The following is a 26304-nucleotide window of genomic DNA, read 5'->3' as shown; positions in this document are numbered from 1 at the left end:
CATATAACATCATATTAAAATATCATAAACATTAGGAATAGACTTTGTTTTAATATAAAGTGAATTTAGTATAATCAAATTACATATATATGATTTTAATAAAGCATAATTCTACATATTCAGATATGTATATATAAAATTGCCAACATAATAAAAGTTACAAAGAAGAGGTGCCAATACACCCCTACCTTCAAAGAGATCATAGTCTAGGACACATTTTCAAAAAAAAAAAAATAGAAAGAATATATGTTAAATGTCTACCCATCTACAGATATTTTTTCCTGAATATTTTAAATACTATTCTTTCATCTTAATAAATATAGTCTCCAAAGATTGTTCTGTTGAAATTTTGTACCATCTTCATGAATCACTTCATCCAAAAATATATTATATCAATTTCTAGTTTATAAATTAATTCATTCAAGTGATTTAGAAAACAAAATTACATAGATCTGAAAGAGGAAACAGAATAATACAAATATAAAAACTCAATCACTATTCCTCAAATATTTAAGTGACAAAGATAAAAACAAGACAATTAACTAAATAACTAAGGAATCTTTAGTAAATATAATATGCAAGGCACAAACAATAATAAACAAACAAGAGAGAAAGATATTCTTCAGGGAGAGCAAACATAGAAAACTATAATGGATAAACTATAGGAGACACAGATAATCACAAAATCTTAGTACAGAAGAGTTGAAAACGAATTTACTAACTAAAAGATACAACCTAATTGTGAAGAAATAAGAATTAAAGGTCCAGGATGCACATAACCAGAACTAGGGCCTTAAAAATTATTCCAGTATGTACTATAAAATTTCACAGAGGATACAAAAAGGAGTGATTTCAACATGCAGAAAATTGGTAGGAGGCCCACTGCTAAGTAAAAATACAAATGCATGGAGGTAGGAGAGCATTTGGCATTCCTATTCATATTCACATCTTCCAAACAGGCACTAAGTGTAACACTAAGCCAGGACTGCAATGCTGGGAATAGGATAAACTACATACCACACTTTCAAGTGGCTCTTAATCCCATGAAACATAAGTTGTCCATGAATATCAGACTTTCCTGGAAGAATGGATATGAGAAGAGGAGGTAATAATTATATTAATAAAAAACCAGGATTAAGAGTTTGGATTATTTCTGTAGAAAGGAAAATCAATAAAGGTTTAACCACAGAAGATTATTATAGAACTATGCCTTAAAAATAATGAAAGCATTTGATTTCTTGCATGTACCACATTCTTTACTATTAGGTTCACATATAATTATTTAACAATCACCATAAACCTATAATTCCCATCATTACTGACACTCTATGCAGCGGTTCTCAAGCTGTGGGTCACGACCCCTTTTGGGTCGAACAACCCTTTCACAAGGGTCGCCTAAATATATCCTGCATATCAGATATTTACATTACGATTCATAACAGTAGCAAAAGTACAGTTATGAAGTAGCAACGAAAATAATTTTATGATTGGGGGCCACCAGAACATGAGGAACTGTATTAAAGGGTCGCAGCATTAGGAAGGTTGAGAACCACTGCCTAGAGCAAACTACGGCCCGCGGGCCAGATCCGGCCCGTTTGAAATGAATAAAACTAAAAAAAAAAAAAAAGACAGTACCCTTTTATGTAATGACTAGAGGCCCGGTGCACAAAAATTTGTGCACTCGGGGTTGGGAGAGGAGGTCCCTCAGCCTGGCCTGTGCCCTCTCACAGTCTGGGACCCATCAGGAGATAACGACCTGCTGGCTTAGGCCTGCTCCCGGGTGGCAGAGGGCAGGCCCAATCCCTAGGTGCAGCCCCTGGTCGGGCTCAGAGCAGGGCCAACTGGGGAGTTGGGGCACCGCCCCCTGTCATGCACAGAGCAGGGCGGATTGGGAGGTTGCGATGCCACCCTCAGTCACGCTCAGGGTAGGGCCGATTGGGGGGTTGGGGCACCGCCCCCTGTCACACTCAAGGCAGGATCCATGGGGAGGTTGCAGCGCCACTCCTGTCATGCACAGAGCAGGGCCCATCAGGGGGGTTGGGGCTCTGTACCCTGTCACACACAGAGCAGGGCCGATCAGAGGGTTGGGGCTACGCACCCTGTCACACTGATCCCGGTGCTGTGAGGCCTCGCTGCTCTGCTGATCCCAGGGCCAGGACGCCTCTCGGCTCCCCTGATCCCTGGCCAGGAGGCCTCTCAGCTGCTGATAACCATGGCCTGTAGGCCTCTCGGCTCCACTGATAACTGGGGCCTGGAGGCCTCTCGACTCCGCTGATCTCTAGCCAGGAGGACTCTCGGCTGCTGATAACCTGGCTGGGAGGCCTCTCGGCTCTGCTGATCATGGGTCTGGGAGGCCTCTGGGCTCCGCTGATCACCGGGGCTGGGAGGCCTCTCGGCTACAATGATCGCGGGGCCTCCGACTCCGCTGATCACGGGCCTGGAGCGGGCTGGGAGGCCTCTTGGCTGATCACCGGGGCCGGGAGGCCTCTGGACTCCGCTGATCACCTGGGCTGGGAGGCCTCTCGGCTCCGCTGATCACCTGGGCTGGGAGGCCTCTCGGCTCCGCTGATCACCTGGGCTGGGAGGCCTCTCGGCTCCGCTGATCACCTGGGCTGGGAGGCCTCTCGGCTCCGCTGATCACCGGGGCTGGGAGGCCTCTCAGCTCTGCTGATCACCTGGGCTGGGAGGCCTCTCGGCTCCGCTGATCACCGGGGCTGGGAGGCCTCCGACTCCGCTGATCACCGGGGCCGGGAGGCCTCTGGACTCCGCTGATCACTGGGGCTGGGAGGCCTCTCGGCTCCGCTGATCACCTGGACTCCGCTGATCACCTGGGCTGGGAGGCCTCTCGGATCTGCTGATCACCGGGGCTGGGAGGCCTCTCGACTCCGCTGATCACCTGGGCTGGGAGGCCTCTCGGATCCGCTGATCACTGGGGCCGGGAGGCCTCTCGGATCCACTGATCGCGGGGCCTCCGACTCCGCTGATCGCAGGGCTGGGAGGCCTCTCGGCTCGGATGATAACCGGGGCTGGGGGGCCTCTAGGCTCTGCTGATCGCGGGGGCTGGGCCGACTCTGGCCTCCGCTGATCTCGGGGCGGGAGGCCTCTCGACTCTGCTGATCCCAGGCCCTGAGGCCTCTCTGCCCTGCTGCTTCAGGGCTGTTTGGCTTCGCTCTGCTTGGAGCCTGAGTATGCAAATTAACCGCCATCTTTTAGCTTCTATAATTAAAACATTGTATCTTTTGGCGTTGTTGCTTCAGGAGCTCAGAGCCCTGCAGCTGTGGGGATCCTTGACTTTCTCCATCGCTGGGGCAACCAAGCCTCCTATTCTCAGCTGCCTGGCTGCCAGCTGCCATCTTGGCTGACAGTTAATTTGCATATCTCACTGATTAGCCAATGAAAAAGGTATCTGTCGTACGCCAATTACCATTTTTCTCTTTTATTAGTATAGGATGTTTACTTTGAATTTATATTAGTTCACACAAACACTCCATCCATGCTTTTGTTCCGGCCCTCCGGTCTAGTTTAAGAACCCATTGTGGCCCTCGAGTCAAAAAGTTTGCCCACCCCTGGCCTAGAGGCAGGAAAACTGAGGCCCATGGAGGTTAATCAACCACCCAAGGACACATAGTGGGTAAATGAAGAGCATGCATTCAACCTGGCTGGTGTAGACCATAATATTTACTTTTCCCAACAAAAATGCCCAAGACACTTAGAATGTAAATCAAACAAAAGAGATCCAGAGACATACAAGCATGGAACAGACTGTTGAATTTCAGAGGGAAAGCGGGGGTGGGAAGAGATTAACCAAAGAACTTATATGCATCTAATCTAATTAAAAAAAAAAACATGCAAATTGACTGCACCTCTGTGTGCCCCAAGCCACACCCACCAGCCAATCAGAGCAACTATCTGCAAATTAACCCAACCAAGATGGCAGCCAGCAGCGACAGAGCTGGAGCAAGCAGGAGGCTTGCTTGCCTGGCGATGGAGGAAGCCAAGCTTCCCGCATGCCCTGGCCGGCTGTGGCCTCCGCTCAAGGCAACAAAGTTTCAATTATAGAAGATAAATAAATCCCAGATACCTGCTTCCAGCCAGCCTCCACTGGGAGCTTGTGTGGCTGGGGGCCGTGGCCAGCCTCAAACAGCCATCAGCCCTTCACCCAGACTGTCCAGGCACCCCAGCAGGACCCACCCACCCTAAAGGGGGTGTGGTCAGCCTAAAAACAGCCATCAGCCACTCACCCAGGCTGGCCAGCCACCCCAACAAGACCCCCCTCCCTGAAGAGGGTGTGGCCATTCTGAAAACGACCCTCAGCCCCTCACCCAGGCTGGCCAAGCACACCAATGGGGACCCCCATACTGATCCGGGACACCCTTCAGGGCAAACCAGCCAGCCCCCACCCATGCACCAGGTCTCTATCCTATATAATAAAAGGGTAATATGCAAATTGACCCTAACATCAGAAAGACTGGGAATGACTGGTCTCTATGACACACACTGACCACCAGGGGACAGCTCCTGCATTTAGCATCTGCCACAGGGGGAGTTCTGCTCAGCCACAAGCCAGGCTGATGGCTGCCAGTACAGCGGTGGTGGTGGGAGCCTCTCCTGCCTCCTCAGCAGGGCTATGGATATCTGACTCCAACTTAGGCCTGCTCCCCACTGACAAGTGGACATCCCCCAAGGGCTCCCGGGCTGCCAGAGGGATGTCTGACTGACAGCTTGGACCTGATCCACCGGGGAACGGTCCTAAGCCAGCGGGTGGACATCCCCCAAGCGGTCCCAGACTGTGAGAGGGCACAGGCCGGGCTGAGGGACCCCCCCGAGTGCACAAATTTTTGCGCACCGGGCCTCTAGTACTGTAATAAATATACATGAGAACTCACATTTCTAGGAGAAATGTGCTCTAAACTGCACCTAATGATAAAGACAATATGAATTACATTAATGTGGAATATATGCAGTCCTAATTGAGCAAAACTTTTTCTTATAAAACTCCAGGATAAGCAGAACACAAAGCTGACTGGACCATCACAATTCCTAGTTTTTGTTCTTTCCTTCAATTTCATCTTTATTGCTAAAAGTATTACAGATGTGCCCCTGCCTCCCTGTACCCCCCATTGAACCCTTCTAGTCTGCTTCTGTCCTCCTCCCCAGGCCTTCACAACACTATTGTTTATAGGGTTATGTTTATACTAGAGGCCCGGTGCACAAAAATTTGTGCCCCCAGGGGCAGGGGGTCCCTCAGCCCAGCCTGTGCCCTCTAGCAGTCTGTGATCGCTTGGGGGATGTCCACCTGCTGGCTTAGGCCCACTCCCCAGTGGATCGGGCCTAAGCTTGCAGTCAGACATCCCTCTGCCAGCCCGGGAGCCCTCCGGGGATGTCCACTTGCCAGCAGGAAGCAGGCCTAAGCTGCAGTCAGGCATCCTTAGCGCTACTGAGGAGGTGGGAGAGGCTCCCACCACCACTGTGCTGGCAGCCATCAGCCTGGCTTGTGGCTGAGCAGAGCTCCCCCTGTGGAAGTGCACTGACCACCAGGGGGCAGCTCCTGCATTGAGCATCTGCCCCCTGGTGGTCAGTGTGTGTCATAGTGACCAGTCATTCCCAGTCTTTCTGCTGTTAGGGTCAGTTTGCATATTACCTTTTTACTATATAGGATAGAGGCCTGGTGCATGGGTGGGGGCCAGCTGGTTTGCCCTCTAGGGTGTCCCAGATCAGGGTGGGGGTCCCGCTGGAGTGTCTGGCCAGCCTGGATTAGGGGCTGAGGGCTGTTTTCAGGCTGGCCACAGCCCCTTCAGGGTGGGGGGGTCCCGCTGGGGTTCCTGGCCAGCCTGGGTGAAGGGCTGAGAGCTGTTTGCAGGCTCGTCAAGCCCCCCAGTAGGGACCCTCATCCCATGGAGGTGTGGCCAGCCTGGGTGAGGGGCTTATGGCTGTTTGCAGGCTGGCCACGCCCCCTGGTGACCCAAGCTCCCAGCCTGTCCTTTTTTTTTTTTCAACAGGTATCTGGGATTTATTTATCTTCTATCATTGAAACTTTGTAGCCTTGAGCATAGCCCAGGTCCGACTAGGGCAGGTGGGAAGCTTGGCTTCCTCTATCACCGGGGGCAACCCAAGCCTCCTGCTTGCTCCAGCTCCATGGCTGCCACCATCTTTGTGACAGAGTGATGGGGTGATGGTTAATTTGCATATTACTCTTTTATTAGGTAGGATAGAAGAGAGAAAAGTGGAAGGAAAAGGAGTAGGGAAAGCGGAGGATTGGGGGGTTTGGAGCAGAACTGGAGGGAGAAAATCAGAAAGAAGAGTGAGAAAGGTAGAATCACAAGAGAAAACTATTCTTAGACCAGAAGAAAGAAAAGACAAAAAACAGACAAGGAGCAATCAGAGATGAGAGAACCAAGAAACTTTTCAAAAAAGTCAAGAAGATAAAAAGGTTTAAAAACGTTTAACCACTTTAAAAAAGAGAGAAAAGAAAAAAAAAGAATAGCAGCACGTGAATGACACAATGTTTGAAAATAAGAAACTCAATAATTGTCCAAATTATAAAAACTTAAGGGGTAAAAAGTGAGATAGCCACAAAAGAGGTTTTCAGTTAAAGAGACCAAAAAGAGACAGGTTGATGGCTTGAGAAGGTAATGCAATCAAGAGCATAATTTTATATTTTTTTTAGGAAAAATGAACTAGGATTTATATTCCACTGAAAATGAGAATTGAATATTTCATTTTGAAAAGGTGATAATAAAACTGCATCCCAGAGAAAGCAAAGGGAATTAGACTTTCAAAGAAGATTGCTTCTTCACAAGAGATAAATGGACCCTCTGAAGTAGAAGGTATGGATTATCCCTCCACCTTCCATCTCAAGAAAATGAAGTGGGTTTGTCAACCTCTTGGCTGCTGCTTCCCAACTGTAGTAGATGGTGATGGTGCTGCTTTTCCCAATCATTTGCTTCCACCGCCCTTATCAAAAGAGGATTTTAGATTTTCACTCGTTGGCATAGGCTTCAGAGAATCCCGCCCCCTATGCAGAGTATACCACACTATCTCTTTGACAAAGTGAAGCTCTGTTGCAGTATATTGACTATATTCCCTATCCTGTACTTGTATATTCCTGTAATTGCCAGTTTGCATTTCTTGATCCCTTCACCTTTTCCACCTACCCGACTTACCCCCGCATTCTCCCTTCCATCTGGCAACAATCCTTTTGTTCTCTGTATTTATGAGTCCATTACTGATTTGTTTGTTTCTTTTGTTTTTTTAGATTCCACAAGTAAGTGACATCATATGGTATTTGTCTTTCTCTGTCTGACTTATTTCACTCGGCATAATATCCTCTAGGCCACCCATGGGGATCACTTTGTAAATTATATAATTGTCTAACTGGTATGCTGTATCCCTGAAACCTTATATTGAAATTTAACTGTAATTTAAATTTTTTTTAACTTTTTTTAAAATGGCACTGTGACTTGTGTTTACCTTCAAATGTGAGCTGAAGTCACTACCAGTATAGGCAACTCTGAGGCAGGCATTCCATCAGTCCTACTCTCTTGCTGGTTCCCTTTTCACTACAAGAGCTGCATGTCCTAAGTAGAGACTGTTCTTCAACCTGGATCCTGGAATGAGAAACGCACACACAACAAAACTGCAGAAACAGGCTGCCCTTGGAAGCCAACACATGATATGAGAGAAGTAAATGTTTGCTATTGTTAGTCACAGATTTTTGTTGATATTACAGTAATAAAGCCAATTAGCACAGAGCCAATTACTCTCCCAATATTCTTCTAAAAAACATTTCCCACTTCAATGAAGCCTGTGACATTTAGCCATGCCTAGTTCCCTTCTTCTGCTATCAATCAATACTGCAGGTAGTTGGTAATTATAATTTTCTATTCTTATAGTCAACTCCAAAAATTATATAAGCTTTAGGCCCCTCCACACCTAGATCTGCCTCTACTGGGAACAAAAGGGAGCTATTCAGTTTAACTTGACCTTTTCACAAAGAAAGGAAATAAAGACCTGAGAGGTTAATGAAATTTCTCCAAGGCCATACTATTCATAGGTAGCAAGGTCAATTCTGAGGCTGATGCCTTTTCATTTCCATTTCAGAAAACAATATATCATTTTCACCCAAAATATAAAGTTGTTATGTAAGGTATATTTGTACTAGCTTTTTGGAAATAAATGTAAAACCTTAATATTTTAAAATAGACCTTATTTTCTAGAGTTCTCCCTTATTTTTTAAATAACAAATTCTTACCAGTAGACTATGAATAATTTTTTAGAAATAAACCTTATTAAACATGCTTGATATGACCTTAGTACTAACTGTACCTCTTTTTTTGTTGTTATTAATCCTCACTCAAGGATATTTTTTCCCCATTGATTTTTAAAGAGTGGAAGGGAGTGGGGGAGAGAGAGAGAGAGAGAAACACCAATGTGAGAAAGACGCATGGATTAGTTGACTCCCACACACACCCTAACCAGGGCCTGAGATCAAGCCTACAACCAAGGTACATGCCCTTGATCAGAATCAAACCTCCAACTATGCAGTCTGAAGGCCAATGCTCTAACCATTGAGCAACCAGCCAAGGCCCTCTCTTTTTTTCATTTAAAAAAAGTGGATGTTAATTTCTTCCTGATTATATCTTAGAGTTATTTTTGCATAGTAAATGAAAAATAAATATAATATGACTTATCAACTAACATATTTTAAATTTTTTAAAGTACTGGATTTAGTTGACAGAAAATTTGTGTGCAACTACACATTTTAGAGTACAAAATAAAGTTGTGACCGAAATAGTATATTTTGCATAATAAGATGAAGCCAGGAGTATTCCCCAAGAGAGATCTTGAAAGAGAACTGATATTCTTTGGTTACCTATTTAGAGTTATCTGTCAAACAAAATTCTTATTAAAAGTCAATTGCATACTTATTTTCATTCACCAGCTGGAGTCAAATACATAATCTAGAAGAAGTAGATTCATATGCTTTCCATAGGTCCAAAGAAGCAGAGTTATAAAGTTGCATAGCAGGGCAGCTGACTGCAAATATGTTGCTGCATGACTGAGTTTAATTTTGTTAAATATAATTATTCATGAAAATATTTTTACATCTATCACATAAGTCTCTGAACTAACAGTAGTGTGACATCTCTGTCACCTTGAACTTCCTGTGACTAGAGACATTAGTTTATTTAAGTCTACACTAGACAGTATTCATTCAGGATCTTTTAAAGCCATGAATTAATTAAAGATTAACTTGGGTGACTGTTTCCTAACAGATATGTGCTTCTGTTGGCTTATGTTGCTCTAAATCCCTTTTTGGTCACAAGTCACTCAGAAATTATCTTTCAGTTTTGCCAATGTTCATTCCAAGTCCTTCAGACTCAGTGATCCATGTAGATTGTACCTGAATTTAAAACACTTGGCTGAAAAATATGTTGGCGTCCCCAGAAAGAAGAGATACTCCCCTTTTGGCAACCTGAATTATTCTCAGAGAAGAGAGTGGTTTATTGAACTTTTTATGAGACCTTAGAAATAGAGTCGCCTTCACTGTTAGGGCATGTAATTATTAAGTAATTAATTGGAGCCTAAAGTTAACAAACTAGTCAAACAATTTATTACACTTGATTATGTCATCAGAAATTTTTTAAAGCAACAAAGCCAATGAAATTAGGTACAGTAATTTAAAATTAAAATCAACTCTCAAAATATGGCTTCTTTATTCTACACTACCTATGACTCTGAAAAGACATTTAACACACCAAGCATTTAAATATTCTGTGACTCTGACAACTAGCACTATTTCTGACACTCACTCAGCATTAAATAGATGCCCAATGAGTGAATGAATGAATTATGGATAGCTAAACTCCAAAAGGATGATAATAGAACTCACTTCACCTTGTTATATGAAAGTTTTTTAAATAGTAGCAACTATTATTATATAATAATAAGTAAAAAGTAGAGATTATACAATCATCTAGAATAGGGAAACCCTCAAATCCCAGGTTTATCAAAAATTTAAAACTCTGATTTTCCCATAGATATCTACTTCAAAGTAAAAATATATCCATATAACGTCCCCATAGTTGAAAACTTTACATCATCCCTTTTTTGTTTAATTACATTTCTCAAGTTAATTATGGCAATATGCAAGTGACTTCTAAAACATAATCTCATACCACTGTTTTAGTTCTGCATTGGCAAAAGAAAGCCTCTTTTAAAAAAATGTCCATTTAAGTATCTCTTAAATAAGCTAAATATCTTGAAACAATCACAGACACAGAAAATTCAAATATAGTTAAGATTAAGAAACTGCACGAATCTACTGACTCTCCTCCCTTTTCTAACACTAGGTTTTTCTTTCTTGCTAATTCCAAAACTTAGGTCAAAATCTCTATCCAAGCACTCATTTTTATTATGCTTCAAAAACATTTACTCAACTATGCCAGCATTAGATAAATGGGAGACATAATGGATGATCAGATATGTAGAAATACATCAGAATAAAATAATAATACAATTTCATTGTTCCAACTGAAGAAAAAGAATAGAAACATGAAACCCCAAAGATATAGAACAGTAGTCCAAAACTCAAGCAATATATATGACATACACTCTACATAACTGGCCATGGTACCCTGTGCATGGTGTTTAACACTGATTTAATAACAACTTCTAGTTTTAATTCTAGGCTTTAGCCCCACAAATTATCTCTATATTGTGTTTGAGTTCAATTTAAAAATAATTTGACATTTTAATTTCCCATATAATGTATTTAACTTTTAGATAAAATAGAAAATATGGTTATAGTAACATATAATAAAAGAGGGCCATTAAAATTATTTGAAATAAAACATCTTGAGCTTTTTCTTTAAAATAAAGCTTCCAGGTTGCTTTACTGAGACAAAAGGACATTATGATTCATTGTATAATATATGTTTCCTCAGGAAACACCCAATATTGAATGGGTCAAAGCTCATCAGAAATGAAATTAAAAAAAAAAAAAACACTACAGAAAAAGATTGCCAAATTGGCAACAACACTTTTCTATCTTTGTTTAAAGAACATCAACCTAGAAGTTTGTATCTTCCAACTAGCCTTTCCTTATTATCACTAGAAATCCACTGCAACATAAATAAGAGCTGAGATTCCTTGTTCTTTCTCACCTTCACTTGTCATTTTCAGAAGGTACCTGGCTGGAGACATTCTGACCAGCAGCCTACTCAGCCCTGAAAAGGATCCTCACACAAAGATAGGTACATGGAAATATAAACTGAAGAACTTTTACTTTGAATACTAATTCTCTGAGACTCTTTTTTTAAATTTTTATTGAATTTATTGGGGTGACATGGGTTAACATAATTATATAGGTTTCAAGTGTACAGTTCTATAATACATCATCTGCATATTGTATTGTATGTTCACCACCCAAAGTCAAGTTTCCTTCTGTCACCATTTATCCCCCATTTACCTTCTTCTTCCTTGCTCCACTCCCTTTTCCCTCTGGTAATCACCATAGTGCTGTCTGTGTCTATACATTGTTGCATTGTGGTTTTTTTGTTATTGTTGACTTTTGCTTAGCCCCTTCACTTTCTTAAGCCAGTCCCACATCGCCTCTCTCCTCTAACACCTGTCAGACTGTTCTCTGTTCTCTGTATCTATGAGTCTGTAACTATTTTGTTTCTTATTTTGTTCGTTAGATTACACTCAATGTGAAATCATATGGTATTTGTCTTTCCCTGACTGGCTTATTTCACTTAACACAATACTCTCTAGTTCCATTCATGCTGTTGCAAAAAATATGATTCCCTTCTTTTTTACAGCTGAATAGTCTTCCATTGTGCAAATGTACCACAGCTTTCTGATCCATTCATCTACTGAGGGCACTTTGGCTCATTCCAAATCTTGGCAATGAGCAAAGGGGTACTAGTTTCTGGTTTCTTCAGATATTGCCCCAGAAGTGGACCTGTTGGGTCATCGGCAGTTAGTTCCATTTTTTATTTTTTGAGGAAATTCAAAACTATTTTCCACAGTGGCTGCACCAGTCTGCATTCCCACCATCAGTCCTGGCCACATCCTAGCTAGTACAAATTGTTTGTTGATTTATTGATGATAGCTATTCTGACAGGTGTGAGGTGAGATATCTCATTGTGGTTTTAATTTACATTTTTCTGATAATTAGTGACACTGAGCACCTTTTCATGTCTATTGGCCATCTCTATGTCCTCTTTGGAGAAGGGCCTCTGCCCATTTTTTTAATTGGATTGTACTCTTGATGTTTAGTTGTATAGGTTCTTTATAAATTTGGGATATTAACGCATCAAATGTATCATTGATGAATATGTTCTCACATTCAGTGGAGTGTTTTTTCTTTTGTTTCCTAAGGAGACACATCAGAAAAATATTGCTATGAAAAATGTTAAAGATCTTACTGCCAAATTTTCTTCTATGATTTTTATGGTTTTGAGTCTTATTTTAAATCTTTAATCTATCTTTAGTTTAGTCTTGTGTGTGGTGTAAGAAAGTGGTCCAATACATTTTTGCACATATCTGTCCAATTTTTCCAACAAATTTATTGAATAGACTATGTTTATCCCATTGTATGTTTTTGCCTCTTTTGTCAAATATTAATTGACCATAAAGGCATCAGTTTATTTCTCGACTCTCTACTCTATTCCATTGATTTATATGTTTTTATGTGCCTTACATGAAATGTGGTCAGCCATAAAACCCATTAAAGTTTGTGAAATTCTATATGTTAGAGAAAAGTATTCATATTGGGCATTTGGGATAATTAATCCATCCAATACACAATCAATCAATTTTTCTCCTGATGGACCTTAACATTTTTTGAGCTTCATAATGACCAGAACACTATCAAATGTATTATAAGAGAATTGAATTGTTCTACACTCTACAGCATATTTTTATTATTAGTTTTGTCTTAGTTTTTAAAACTTTTTACAAGAACATGACATAGGAAAAGTGATACTTAAAGAAAAAAGCATATGCATATGTAATCAGTGAAATTTGTCCCTAAGATTCGTTGAAGCCTTGGTTATTCAGGCAACACACATACCTGATGGGTAGAGTTGACTATTAGAAAGCTAGTTTGCACAAAGGTGCATGCACTGCTTTCCCAGAACTTGGACCATCATGTAGTTGAAATATATTGTAGCCCAGACTGGTGTTCTCAATGGTTAGAGCACTGACCTGCAGATCACAAGGTCACAGGTTGAATTCCCCATCAAGGGCATATACCTAGGTTGCAGGTTCAATCCCCAGTCTGGTCAGGTCATGTGCAAGAGGCAACCAATTGATGTGCCTCTCCCACACTGATGTTTGTTTCTCTCTCTCTTTCTCTCTCTCTCTCTCTCTCTCTCTCTCTCTCTCTCTCTCTCTCTCTCCCCCTCTCTCTCTCCCTCTCTCTCTCTCTTTCTCTCTCTCTCCTCCCCCTTCCACTCTCTTTAAAAATCAATGGAAAAATATCCTTGAGTGAGGTTTACCAAAAAAATGGCAGGGGGGTGGGGTCATACTGTAAAATTGAAGCCAATTGAGAATACAAGACCTAAGCATCTCTCTTCTCTGCCCTGGTCTTTGATGTATATTATATGGATTTTTTGAAATAGTTTTAGACCACTTATCATGGAATAAAATAACTTAGTAGAATGTTGTTAAAACTAGGACATATATTATGTGACAATTTTTCTTTAAACTACAGTTGACCCTTCAATAATGCAGAGGTTAAGGGTACTGACCCCCCACAGTCAAAAATCTGAGAATAACTTTGGACTCACAAGTTGTCCTTCAGTATCCATAAGGGAAATTGGTTTCAGGAACTCCATGGATACCAAAATCTGTGGATGCTAAAATCCCTTATATGTAATAATGTAGAACAATGCATAAAATTGGCCCTCTGCACCCACAGATTCCAAAGGCGAGGATCAAAAATAGTTTTCAATCTGCAGTTGGTTCACTCTGCAGAATCAAAACCTGGGGATATGGAGGGCCTACTGTGTAATTACTGGGGGGGAAAAATGGTATCAAAATGGACACACAATTCAAACCTGTTTTGTTCAAGGGTCAACTGTCCTTTGAAATGGATACATTTGGATTTGAGCATCTTGATATTTTGCAATAGTTATTACATTGATTTATAGATTTCTGCAAATTTGTATTTGATATATTAATATTATAACTAAATCATATGTCTTAAATTTTATTTTGGGTACATCTCAACAATAAGAAAAAGGAAAGAATCACCTTAGTAGATACAGTAATTACTTCTGTACGTAAAACACCAACTCATAAAAATTCTATCACATAAAACATATTATGAACAACTCTTTGCCATTATTCATTATTTCCAGTGTCAGTTTCCAAGTTAAAAGTGAAAATTAGTTTCATGATTTCATAGTTACATGTCGTAAGCCTAACAGTATTACTCCATAGTAATATTGAGTCCAAAATAAAATTAGATGAGTTTCTTAAAATGGTACAGTACTATTCCTGCACTAATTGATACCAGTGGTCAGAACACTTTTTTTAAAAAAAAAATATATTAACCAGCCATTGTGCTTATTTTCAGGAGTAACCGTAAAGATGAAACCACTGTGTTTCATCTTGGGCCTTTTGGCCCTTGAAGCCTGTTTCTCGGTAAGTCTCATTAATTATATCATCTTTTTCTCATGACTAGTCACATTTTTCACATTAATATTAGTAGATATCAATCATTGATGAAATGCTGTTCTACTGCTGTAATTTGAATTTAAATTATAAATCTAGCCCTAGCTCTTCCTTCCTCTCTGAAATAAATAAAAATATATTAAAAAACAAATTATAAATCTAATTTAAATTGCCACATATGGCTCATGGCTGCTACCATGTTTGACTATTTAAATCTATAATATCAGACTGCATTAAACAAACATGTATAAATGTGGGTACTCATACATTACCAATGTCATAAGTAGGTAAACAAATTTATTGTAAATTTTTGATCCAATATACTTAATGACACTTTTTTAATATATTTGAACATGTTCTTTAATATTTTAAAATATCTTTATTGATTTCAAAGAGGAAGAGGGAGAGAGGGAGAGAGAAAGAGAGAGGGAGAGAGAGAAAGAGAGAGAGAGAGAGAGAGAGAGAGAGAGAGAGAGAGAGAAACATCAATGATGAAAGAGAATCTTGGTTGCCTCCTGCACACCCCCTACTGGGAATCAAGCCTGCAACCCAGGCATGTACCTTTGGCTGGACTCAAACCTGGGACTCTTTGGTTCACAGGCTGACGCTCTATCCACTGAGACAAACCAGCTAGGGCATGTTCTTTCATTTTATTAGGACTGTTTCTTCATCTATATATGGGATAGTTAAAATAGAACAGTTTTTTATCAACATAGGATTTAGGGATCATCTATATCTAAAGAACCTGATTCACTTATTTAAAATATAGTTAGCCTCTCTAGCTGATTTGGCTCAGAGGATAGAACATTGACCAGTGGACTAAAGGTCCCGGTTCAATTCTGGTGATGGGCACATATTTGGGTTGCAGGCTCAATGCCCAGCCCTGGTCGGGGCGTGTGACAGGCAACCAATCCATGTGTTTCTCTCACATGATGTTTCTCCCTGTCTCTCTTCCTCCCTTCCACTTCCACTCTCTCTCTAAAAATCAATGAAAATATCCTCAAGTGAGGATTAACCATAGATAGATAGATGATAGATAGATAGATAGATAGATAGATAGATAGATAGATAGATCATAGATAGATAGATCATAGATAGATGATAGATAGATAGATAGATAGATAGATAGATAGATAGATAGATGATAGATAGATGATAGATTTTTTTTAAGCCAAACCTCATCCCAGAACGAATAAGTGTCTGAGAGTAGGACCTGGTAATATGCATTTTACCAAGGACTCAGGCAACTTTTGATAAACTATAAACATTTTTATCAATCAGCACCTATCAGGTATAAAAGACTAGGTTAAGTACCACGGATGCTTCTAAATATTCAAAGTTTCAAGGGATTTTTTTAAAAAGCCACAAGTTTTTGTGTTTTAAGTAGTGAAGTAATAATTGATTTCAAAGTAGCAATAGATTAATTCCAGTTTCAGAAAAAGGAAATTAATTCCAGAGTAACTTCTACCAAAGAACTGCAAAATATATTATATCAAGTGAAAAAGATAAAAAACCTTTTTCAGAAGAGACTAGGACTTAGACAAAACAGGCAATATAAAATTATATCATTCTGAAACATAAAATCATTCTTCTATCTACTCTCCAAAACTTGAATAAAAGGAGGCGATTCCCTAGGTCTCTCAGGCAGCAGGGCATTGGCCATATTACTAAGTGCATTAGAGATGTGATATGATTTCTGATACACCAATAAAACATATTGACATGGTTCAAAGATCATATCATATCTTACTTATCTGATCTTAAAGCTGATATTCAGCATTTTTATGTCCAGACTATAAAAGAAAAACGCTTCCTTATTTTAAAGAATCTGGTATTGATTATTTAAACGATGATTTTTTTGTGTGAGAATTCCAATAATATAAGCAGCTTAACATAAGCAGTTTAAATAGAAATAAGCCTTTTCCTAACTTGATTATATGAGATTCATAATGATTAATTGTTAATAATATGGGCAGGTAAGTAGTACTATTGATCCAGTCATCTTTTGAGTGTTTATTCTGTTATGGGTAATTTTCCGAGTGCTTTCCAGCAATATCTCAATTAAACCTCAAAGAAAGCTTGAAGCGGACTACTATTAATCCCATTTAAATACAAATAAATTTAGATTCTAAGTATCCATATCTTGGCTGGATTGTTCCTAAACCAAGTAATACAGGAGATTAGCTTGAATTAAAGCCCACTGAGAAGATAATTTTTATTTCTAACATAGTATTTTCATTATTTTTACCAAGTTGATCACCACTGTCCATTTGCAGAAAGGAAGTTAATCACGTTGGTTGGGTTAAGAGATTAGGAAAAATAACAAATGTTTATTAGGAAGATTTTTCCAATAGATATAATTTTTAGATTAATATCAGGCTGTCCTTAGGAGACAACTTTTAGTGAATTCATTGTCTCAATAATGAAAAAAATGTGAAATATTTTCCTACACTATAGATTTATGTTGCCAATTAAAAATCAAGTCCTAAAAAAATGGAAAAATCAAGCCCTTAACTTTTCAAACACCTTGGCCTAGCCTTTGGATTGTCAGCCATTGGGTCAAATTGCTCTCCATAATTCAGTAAGCTATCACTAGCTAGAGAGGGCCAACTTGAGGACTAGTTCCACAGCTGTGCCTTGGCATTTTTTGTTTCATTGTGACACCAAAAAAAGTGTTTTACTGGCATACTGGGAGCAGAAGCCAGGTGATTAGTGACTAGCATAGGAGCAGTGGGGTTAATCCCAGCAAACCTAGAGTACACCTTCAGAGAGCTTTGCTGAAAGGAAAGAGGTGAAGAGAGAGTGATAACAAGGAAATGCATGGTTGAAAGCGGACTTGTTTAAAGGTATAACGTAGGTGATAGTTATTATTCTGAGGAAAACAAGCCAGTTAAAAGGCACATATTGAAGTTCAGAAATAAAAAGGAAAAACTGACAGAGCCCTGAGAAAATACCTGCAAAGAAAAGCGAAATAGCCAGATAGCTATGACTTGACAGTATGTGGCGAGTAAAGCAGTAAAGTTCATTTCGAATTGCCTGCATTACTTTGGAAAAATAGGAGGAAAATCATCTGGATGGGGTGGATGAGGCCTAAAGAAGAGGTAGAGAGCTTTAATGAAATTGCCATCGACTTGGGAAATTATAGGCTTCTGGGGAATGCAGTAGCAAAATTTGAAGGCACTTGAGAGAATTGCAGGGCAGTGCTGAAGGACCAGGGGTTTGTCATGCTCAGGGCTTTTGACATATGCCACCACTGGTTAAGGACTGCAAGTAGGAATCAAGAAAAGGGATGATTTAGGGCCTAAATTTTAGGCAGATCCTACAGTTTGGACGTGGCAATGTCAGAAAACAGGTGAAGGACCTGAGGACAACAAGAAGGGAATGCAGTTGTATGTCCTATGAACCCAAAGGAGATGAGGACTTGTGCTTTCCTACCCCGGCGCATTTACATACTTCCCCTCCATGTGACATGCCCTCTCCCCAGTTTATATTATTTAAACCTGCCCTCAAAGGCTGCCTTCTCTGTGAGACTATCTTTCCTCTCCCCAAAACTAATAACTCTAAATCTCCAATGTATTTGTTTCCTGCACTATTTTTCAACTATTTTTATTTCCAAAAATTGCAACCACTCTCCTGGATGTTAACATAACAAATAGCAGCACTTAAGGTTTATTGAGCTCTGTACCTAAGCCAAGCACCCCCCTAAGCACTTTACTAGTAATGTTTCACAGCAAATCTGATAATGACCCTAGGATGTGGGCACTTTTAAGAACATTTTCCAGATGAGGTAAGAAAACATCTCAAAAAGGATTTCACATTCACACAACCTCTACATAACAGGGGCAGGAAACTATAAAGACTATCATTCTACCTCCCGTTGGGTGATTTTTGTACCTTCTAGCATTGTGGCTACTTGATCTGCAGACTCACAAGTGGCACTCCCATAGCTCCTACTTCAGCATATTGCACAAAGTAAGTGCTGAATCGTATGCTTGACAATTAATTAGTTTTCAAACAGTTGAACTCTTAATGAGATATAAGAGACATTTTCCCCATTTGAAATTGATTCCAGTGTCAGGCTCTGCTATAAGCAAGGGTTATGATTTCTGATTGGTGTTTCAGGATTCTTAGGATATATTCCTACAAGTAGGATAACTGGGTCAAATGGCAGTTTCATTTTTAATTTTTTTAGGAAAACCCATACTGTCTTCCACTGTAGCTGCACCAGTTTGCATTCCCGCCAAGAGTGCACCAGGGTTCCCTTTTCTCCACATCTTCACCAGAATTTGTTTGTTGATTTATTGGCGGTAGCCATTCTGGCAGGTGAGGGGTGATATCTCATTGTGGTTTTAATTTGCATTTCTCTGATGATCAGTGACTTTGAGTATCTTTTCATATGTCTTTTGGCCATCTGTATAAAAAAGAAGGATCTCTTACCCTTTGAGTCAACATGGAGGGACCTGAAGAGTATTATGCTAAGCAAAATAAGCTAATCAGAGAAAGACAAATATCACATGATCTCACTCATATGTGGAATCTAATGAATAAAATAACTGACAAACAAAATAGATTCAGAGACATGGAAGCATGCAACAGACAGGAATCTCAGAGGGAAGGCAGGAGAGGCTGTGGAGTAGAGATGAACCTAAGAACATGTATGCATATATGCATAACCCATATAGGGGAGAAGAAGGAGGGTAGGTTTAGGAAAAGGGGGCCACTGGGGAAAAAGGGGGAACATCTGTAATACTTTCAAAAATAAAGATAAATATTTAAAAATAAAATAAAAACACCATCTCAATAAAAAAAAAAAAAAAGGATTTAATTTTACCCACAACCTTTTTTTTTCCATTCAATGCTATCTCGGCTTTCATTGAGAGCCTAGGCATTCAGAGGGAAAAAGAAAAACTCTCTCTGCTCTGATACAGACTTTCAGACTGTGTGACTTGGAGAGAGACAATAGTTTCCTCTTGCTGCATAACAAATTGCTACAAATCAGTAGCTTTAAAATTCCATTTTTTATCTCACTGATTCTTTGGTCAAAATTCTGGCCTTGACTTGGCTGGATTCTCTGCTCGGGACCTGACAAAGCTGAGAGAGTGTTGCCAGCACCGTGTTCCTTTCTGGAACCCAGGATCCTCCCTCAAATTCGCATGATTTTTGGCAGCATTGGGTCCCTTGTTCTGGGGGACTGAGGTCCTTATTTTCTCACTGGCTAGTAGTCAGGTGACATCCCCTTCTCTTCCTACCCATCTCCATTGACTTCCATGTGGTCCTTTCCCCAGCATGGCTCTTTGCTCCAAAGCCAAGAGAAGAGTGTTTGCTGCAGCTATAAATCTGACTTCTGTCTCTGACTTGTAGAACCTATTTTAAAAGGCTCACCTGATATGGTCAGACGAGCATGTGCCAGCAGGAAGCAGGAATCTTGGGAGCCATCTCAGAATTCTGCCTGCCACAGAGCATATAAGTTCTTATGCTTGACATTAAAATATTTAATTCAAAATTGTTTACTTCTTTTTCCCCACAGCCTGGTGAGAGTCAAAGAGGCCCCAGAGGACCATATCCACCATATCCACAGTTGCCGCCTCCTTTTCCTCCACAACCTTATGACCCAAGATATGGTCTACCACCTCCTCCCCCTTTTGGCCCAGGAAGAATTCCACCACCTCCCCCTTTTGGCCCAGGGAGAATTCCACCACCTCCCCCTTTTGGCCCAGGGAGAATTCCACCACCTCCCCCTTTTGGCCCAGGGAGAATTCCACCACCTCCGCCTTATGACCCACGTTATCCATATCCACCTTACCAACCAAATCCATATATACCTGAACCTCTAGTGGACCCTGAATACCCTCCAGTATATCCTCCCTTCTTTACCCCTGCATCCCTAATACAAGATACTACAACGAGCTCCACTACAACCAAAGGAGACTCCACCACCACCAAAGCAGACTCCACCAGCCCCAAAACTACTGCTTCTACTACCAAAGCTGCAGCTACTACTACTGCCAAGGGATTTTTGGATAAAATTTGGGGATAAGGATCAGATTTCCTATGGCTCTGAGCTGTTTGGAGAAATGATCTTAGAAAGAAACCAAAACAACCCACACAAACATTAGGCAAACAAAGTGAAAATAAAGAGTTGAGCAATAAATGTAAAATCTTCAGTGTTGTCATGAGAGCCACCTGGTTGTCCCCTGGTATGCCACCCAAATGAAGAGTAATGCTGCCAGAAGCCTAGCCTTGTACTATGAGGCCAAAGATGTAATTAGGGAAAATAAGTGAGATACTTGAACTTCTAAGGTGACAAAGCTAAAAGAGTAGGCAACAGGATGCCCTCTTGAGTACCACAACCCATCATGCAATTACAAAACATGACATAACATGTTAGTATGTAATAAAATTAAGCTCTCCCCACATTATGTTCCCTGAAAAATTCCTGAGGACTGCATGATCATTACTTATAAATTGGCTTTCATATAATCTGTTTAACTCCAGAGCAGAAATGCCTTTCTAGCCAATCTAAATAGCTAAATGAGATATGAAGCCCAAGTCTTAGAATTTGATATGAAAAATCATTTTCCAAGCTAAGGAAGAGATAGATAATGGCTTCAGAAATTAATAATAACAGACTGATGGTTGTGATTTCCAAGTTTCCATTGCTTCCATCTATTACTTAATGTTTTAATCAAAAGTATTATACTGTGACTATTTCAGAAATGGCCTCATTCTACCCTGAGAGCTATATTTCTTATACACCTTAAACTCTTGAAGTATAGCACTGAATTTTTCTTTCAGGACACTTAACTGCCTACGTTGTCACAAAACACTTATGAGTCAAAACTATTCAATGATACCTAAAGTCTAAATTTTTTATATGTGCTTGATGTTTTCTTTAATCACATAGATACTTCTTCAAAATCTACCATGATGCAAGGACTGTTCTGATAGTTGAGCCATCAGCAATTATGAAGGCAATGAAAGTCACTGCCATCATTGAGCTTATATTCTAGTGTGTCAAAAAAGTAGACACATATAAATGCAATTTTAAAAGTGAGAGTGCTTTAAAAAATAATAACGAAGGGTGAGGAGACACAAAATGGTGGTGATTGGCTGTTTTGAGATGATAATCAGGGAGAACCTCGATGAAGTGATACTTAAGCAAATACTTGAAGAATGTTAAGAAGTAAAATATTCAAAGATCTAGAGAAAGAGTATTCAAGGCAGAAAGGTTCAAGCATGTAATGCTCTGAAGCAGCAGTATATTTCGCATGCAGGAGGACCAAAAGAATGTTAATGTGGCTCACTCTTAGTGAGAAAGGAGAACAGTGAAAGGTGATATGAAAAAGGCAGAGACAGGCCACAACATCAAGGACCTAGGATTTGAATTTTATTCTAAATGTAGGAAAGGTCACTGGAGTTTTAAGTAGGAAAATGACATTATCTGATTAACATTTTCAAAACTTCATCTCTCTGGCATGTCTATGAATACCACACTGTTAGGAGAACAAGAGTAGAGGCTATTGCAAGAATCATTGTGAGAGAGGTGGTGGCTTAGACTGGGTGGGATCAATGGAGAAGGGGAGAAGTGGTCAGATATAGAAACAGGTGAAAAATATTTAAAAGTATTTGATGGAGGGTTAAATCTGGTGTTAAAGGAAAAGAAATCATCTGGAAATAATTCTATTTGAGGCCCAAGCAACTGTGTGAATAATGGTGTTATTTAGTGAAATAGGAAAGACCAGTGAAGATTCAGTGTGTAAGGACTAAATATCCTAAGTGCTGCATTGGATATGTTAGGTTTGAGATCGCTATTTAACTTCAATATTATTTTTTAAATTTATCTTCATTGTTGAAAATATTACAGATGTCCCCTTTGTTTTTTTCTCATTGATCCCCTCCACTCCACACATGCCCTCCCAGACCTTCACCACACTATTGCCTATGTCCATGGGCTATGTATATATACATAAAGTTGCCCAGTTAATCAGGCCTCACTCACCCCTTCACCCCCACTTTCCCTCTGAAATTTGTCAGTCTGTTCCATGCTTCTATGTCTCTGATTATTACTGCCACTAGAGGCCTGGTGCACAAAATTTGTGCATGGGGGAGGGTCCCTCAGACCGGCCTGCACCCTCTCACAATACGGGACTGCTAGCTCCTAACCACTCACCTGCCTACCTGTCTGCCTGATCACCCCTAACCACTCTGCCTGCCTGCTTCATTTGCCCTAACCACTCTCCTGCCTGCCTGATTGCCCCTAACCTTTCTGCCTGCCTGCCTGATCGCCCCTAACCACCTCTGCCTGCCTGCCTGATCACCCATAACTGCTCGCCTGCCTGCCTGATCACCCCTAACCGCCTCTGCCTGCCTGCATGATCACCCCTAACTGCCTCTGCCTGACTGCCTGATCACTCCTAACTGTTCACCTGCCTTCCTGCTTGTTCGCTCCTAACCACTCACCTGCCTGCCTCATCGTCCCTAACCCTCTGCCTGCCTGCCTGCCTCATCGCCCCAACTGCACATGTGCCTGATCACCTCTAATCACCTCTGCCTGCCTACCTGATTGCCCCTAAACACTCTGCCTGCCTGCCTGATCTCCCCTAACCACCTTTGCCTCACTCAGCCCCTGCCATAGCAGCTTCATCTGGAAGGACGTCTGGAATAATGTCCAGAAGGTCGTTTGGCTGTCTGGTCTAATTAGTATATTATGCTTTTATTATTATAGACTAGAGGCCCAGTGCATAAATTAGTGCACAGATGGGGTTCCTCAGCCTGGCCAGTGATCGGGGCTGATCCGGGCTGTCTCACCCAGTCCTGATCTGGGCTGATCAGGGCTGCTGGCCAGGGGGAGGGACCACAGGAGGTTGGCTTAGGGAGTGCACTAACCACCAGTGGGCAGCTCCTGCATTTAGAGTCTGCCCCCTGGTGGTCAGTGCACATCATGGCAACCAGTCATTCAGTAGACAGGTTGTAATGATTGCTTAGGCTTTTATATATATAGATAATATATTGCCACAAATTTAGCATCTTAATACAAATACATTATCTCACAGTTCTATGAACCTGAAGTCCCCACTATAGTCTTGTTCAGCTCGTTCCTCTGCTTCAAGTCTCACAAGTCTGAAATCAAGGTATTGGCAGCGCTACACTTTTTTTTGGAGCTCTAGGGAAGAATATTTCAGGACTCATTCATTTCTTCTACACTCCTGCCCGATTCTTCTTCAGCCATATCTCTCTGACTCCAAATAGAGAAATATGTCTACTTTTAAGAGCTCAGATGATAAAAGATTGAACCCACCAAAATAATCCAGGATAATCCCTCTGTTTATCTATATTTAGTAACATATGGGAATTCCCTTTGCAGAAATAGCTAGATTAATGTTTTATTAGGTAATCATGGGATGAAATTCTTGAGGGGCACATCCTTAGAAATTTTGAAGAGACACAATTTTTAAGTAGAGATACTGAGCAGGCATGATATATATAAGAGCAGAATAAATGAAAAGACTGAGCTTAACCAGGATCCCAATTTTTCCAGGAAAGAATAACAGAAAAATACATGGGAAAGAGGAGCCACTTTAGGAATTATAGTTATAAATGAGCTAAACTGTACCACAAGGGCTGGTGAAAGTTTACAAATTGTTTCTTTCTTCTGCTTTTACTTTTTTTAGTATTTATTTTATGCAGAATTTACTCCTGGGTCATAAGGTTTTGTTTCTTCAGTTTCTTCTGGGATATATTTCTGTGCAGCCTCTCTCCTGATTTAGGAACAATCTACTTTTTCAGTCAAGATCATCTCCATGTGGCAAGGAGAGCTTGTGATGAGTTAATCCACTCAGGAGCTCTGTAAATTCTGCACTGCATCTTAGCTTTGTTCACCTGGTGAGTGCCTATGGCACTCAACCCATCAAAGTGCACATAAAACTCAGGAATGAGTGAAGAAACTGGAAAACAGAAGCCATCCAGGCCATCCAGGTGTGCTCAATGATAAGAGAATCTACATCTAAATCCTTAAGTTTGGCATTACTCTCTGCATTTTTAAGCACATACAGCAAAAATTCAACACTCTTTTGGGGCTACTAACCTTGTGCCCAGCCCCATTGTTTGATCTGGTCACACCTACCACTGACAAGAATAGCACGCATTGCTTCTTTAAAGTGACATCCTTCAGATGCTTGGTGGGTTTTTGGATTTGCATACCCTTGATGATGGCCTGGGAAGTTTCTCAGGTAGTCTTAAAGTTAACAGAAAGACTTGAACTTCTTGATTTGCATGCTTTTGTGAAATTTTCTGGGTCAAGTGAATAGTGAACCATTTTCAGAGGTCACTTCAGCCACTTAAAGGAAGAGTACAAATTGTATAATGGTAACTCGTACTTGGCTGATTATACTTTGACTTTGAAAAATTATCAAGCATGTGAACAAGGATAAAAAGCAATATGTATATATCAAGAAAATGTGGTGTGAGTGAGTGGTGTGGCTTCTTGGTACTTTCATTCATTCTCACATAGACATACCCAGAGTTGGGGCATCTCAACAGACAAAGTAGACTAAAGAGTCCACCAGATCACAAAATGCAAAACTGAATTTTAAACTGTTTTTGGCTGAGAGGGAGGAGCATTAGCACTGAAATTTCCACTGTATTGTCATTTAAGGAATTTCTTGCTGAGCCAGTTCTTTGGCCTATTTTCCATGTTTTATTTCTTAGTGTGGCACCAACTCTAAGGTTTCTGAGCATGGGTATGGTCTATGAGAACATACAAGAAAAACATAGAAGTAGACTATATAATCTCAGCTGGGTGACAACACACAAAAAAAGACAAAGACATAAGAAATGTATTTAATATGCTTTATTGCTATTGCTTTAATTGCCAGTAATCTTTATGTAAATTCTTATGTGTCAGAAGAGGAAAAACTAAAAATTATATTTTCAAGACACAAAGTATTCTGAATGTGACTGCATTCAAGCCGGTGGGATACACTCACACATCCGCATGAGATTCTGTAGGCAGGAGTTGGGCAGCAGCCATTTTCTTGCTGCCTTGGCTGACTACTGCTTCATGAATGTAGGGCAGCTTTGCACTCTTTGAATCACAAGTGTAACCATACACAACCTTAAGGCCAATAGACAGTGGAAGCCCCTTACCTTCCATTCTTTCCAATACTTTGCAATCACGTGGTGTTCTTATGAACGCCCTCTCTACTTGAAAGAATGGTTTCTTTTCTTGAATAGAATCTGGACCAGTACAAAAGAAAAAATAGGAAACAAGAAATAGGTAATAGAGTCAACAGATAGTAGTCCACTATCTAACAACAGACCTGTCAATAGAGTTGCCATTATGTGTAAGTCTCCTTCTGTCTTGGGGTTTTCCCTTGATTCACAGACTAAATATGAATTCTTTTTCACAATAGCACATACAACCTTTCCTATAAAAACTGCGGTTGATCTAACTCACTTTAAACTGCATATCTCTAATAAATTTTGCCTGCTCCACTCAGCCACCTCCAGATCCTTCTGCCACTGTCTTATTTCATTATTTCCCCTATTAATAGTCACGTATCACCTCCATTTTCTCACCTAAGACAGAAACCAACCTCTAGGACATGCTCCCAGCTTCCT

Source organism: Myotis daubentonii, chromosome 1 (assembly GCF_963259705.1).
Source record: "Myotis daubentonii chromosome 1, mMyoDau2.1, whole genome shotgun sequence".
Classification (NCBI taxonomy): domain Eukaryota; kingdom Metazoa; phylum Chordata; class Mammalia; order Chiroptera; family Vespertilionidae; genus Myotis; species Myotis daubentonii.
This window is presented reverse-complemented; position numbering follows the sequence as displayed.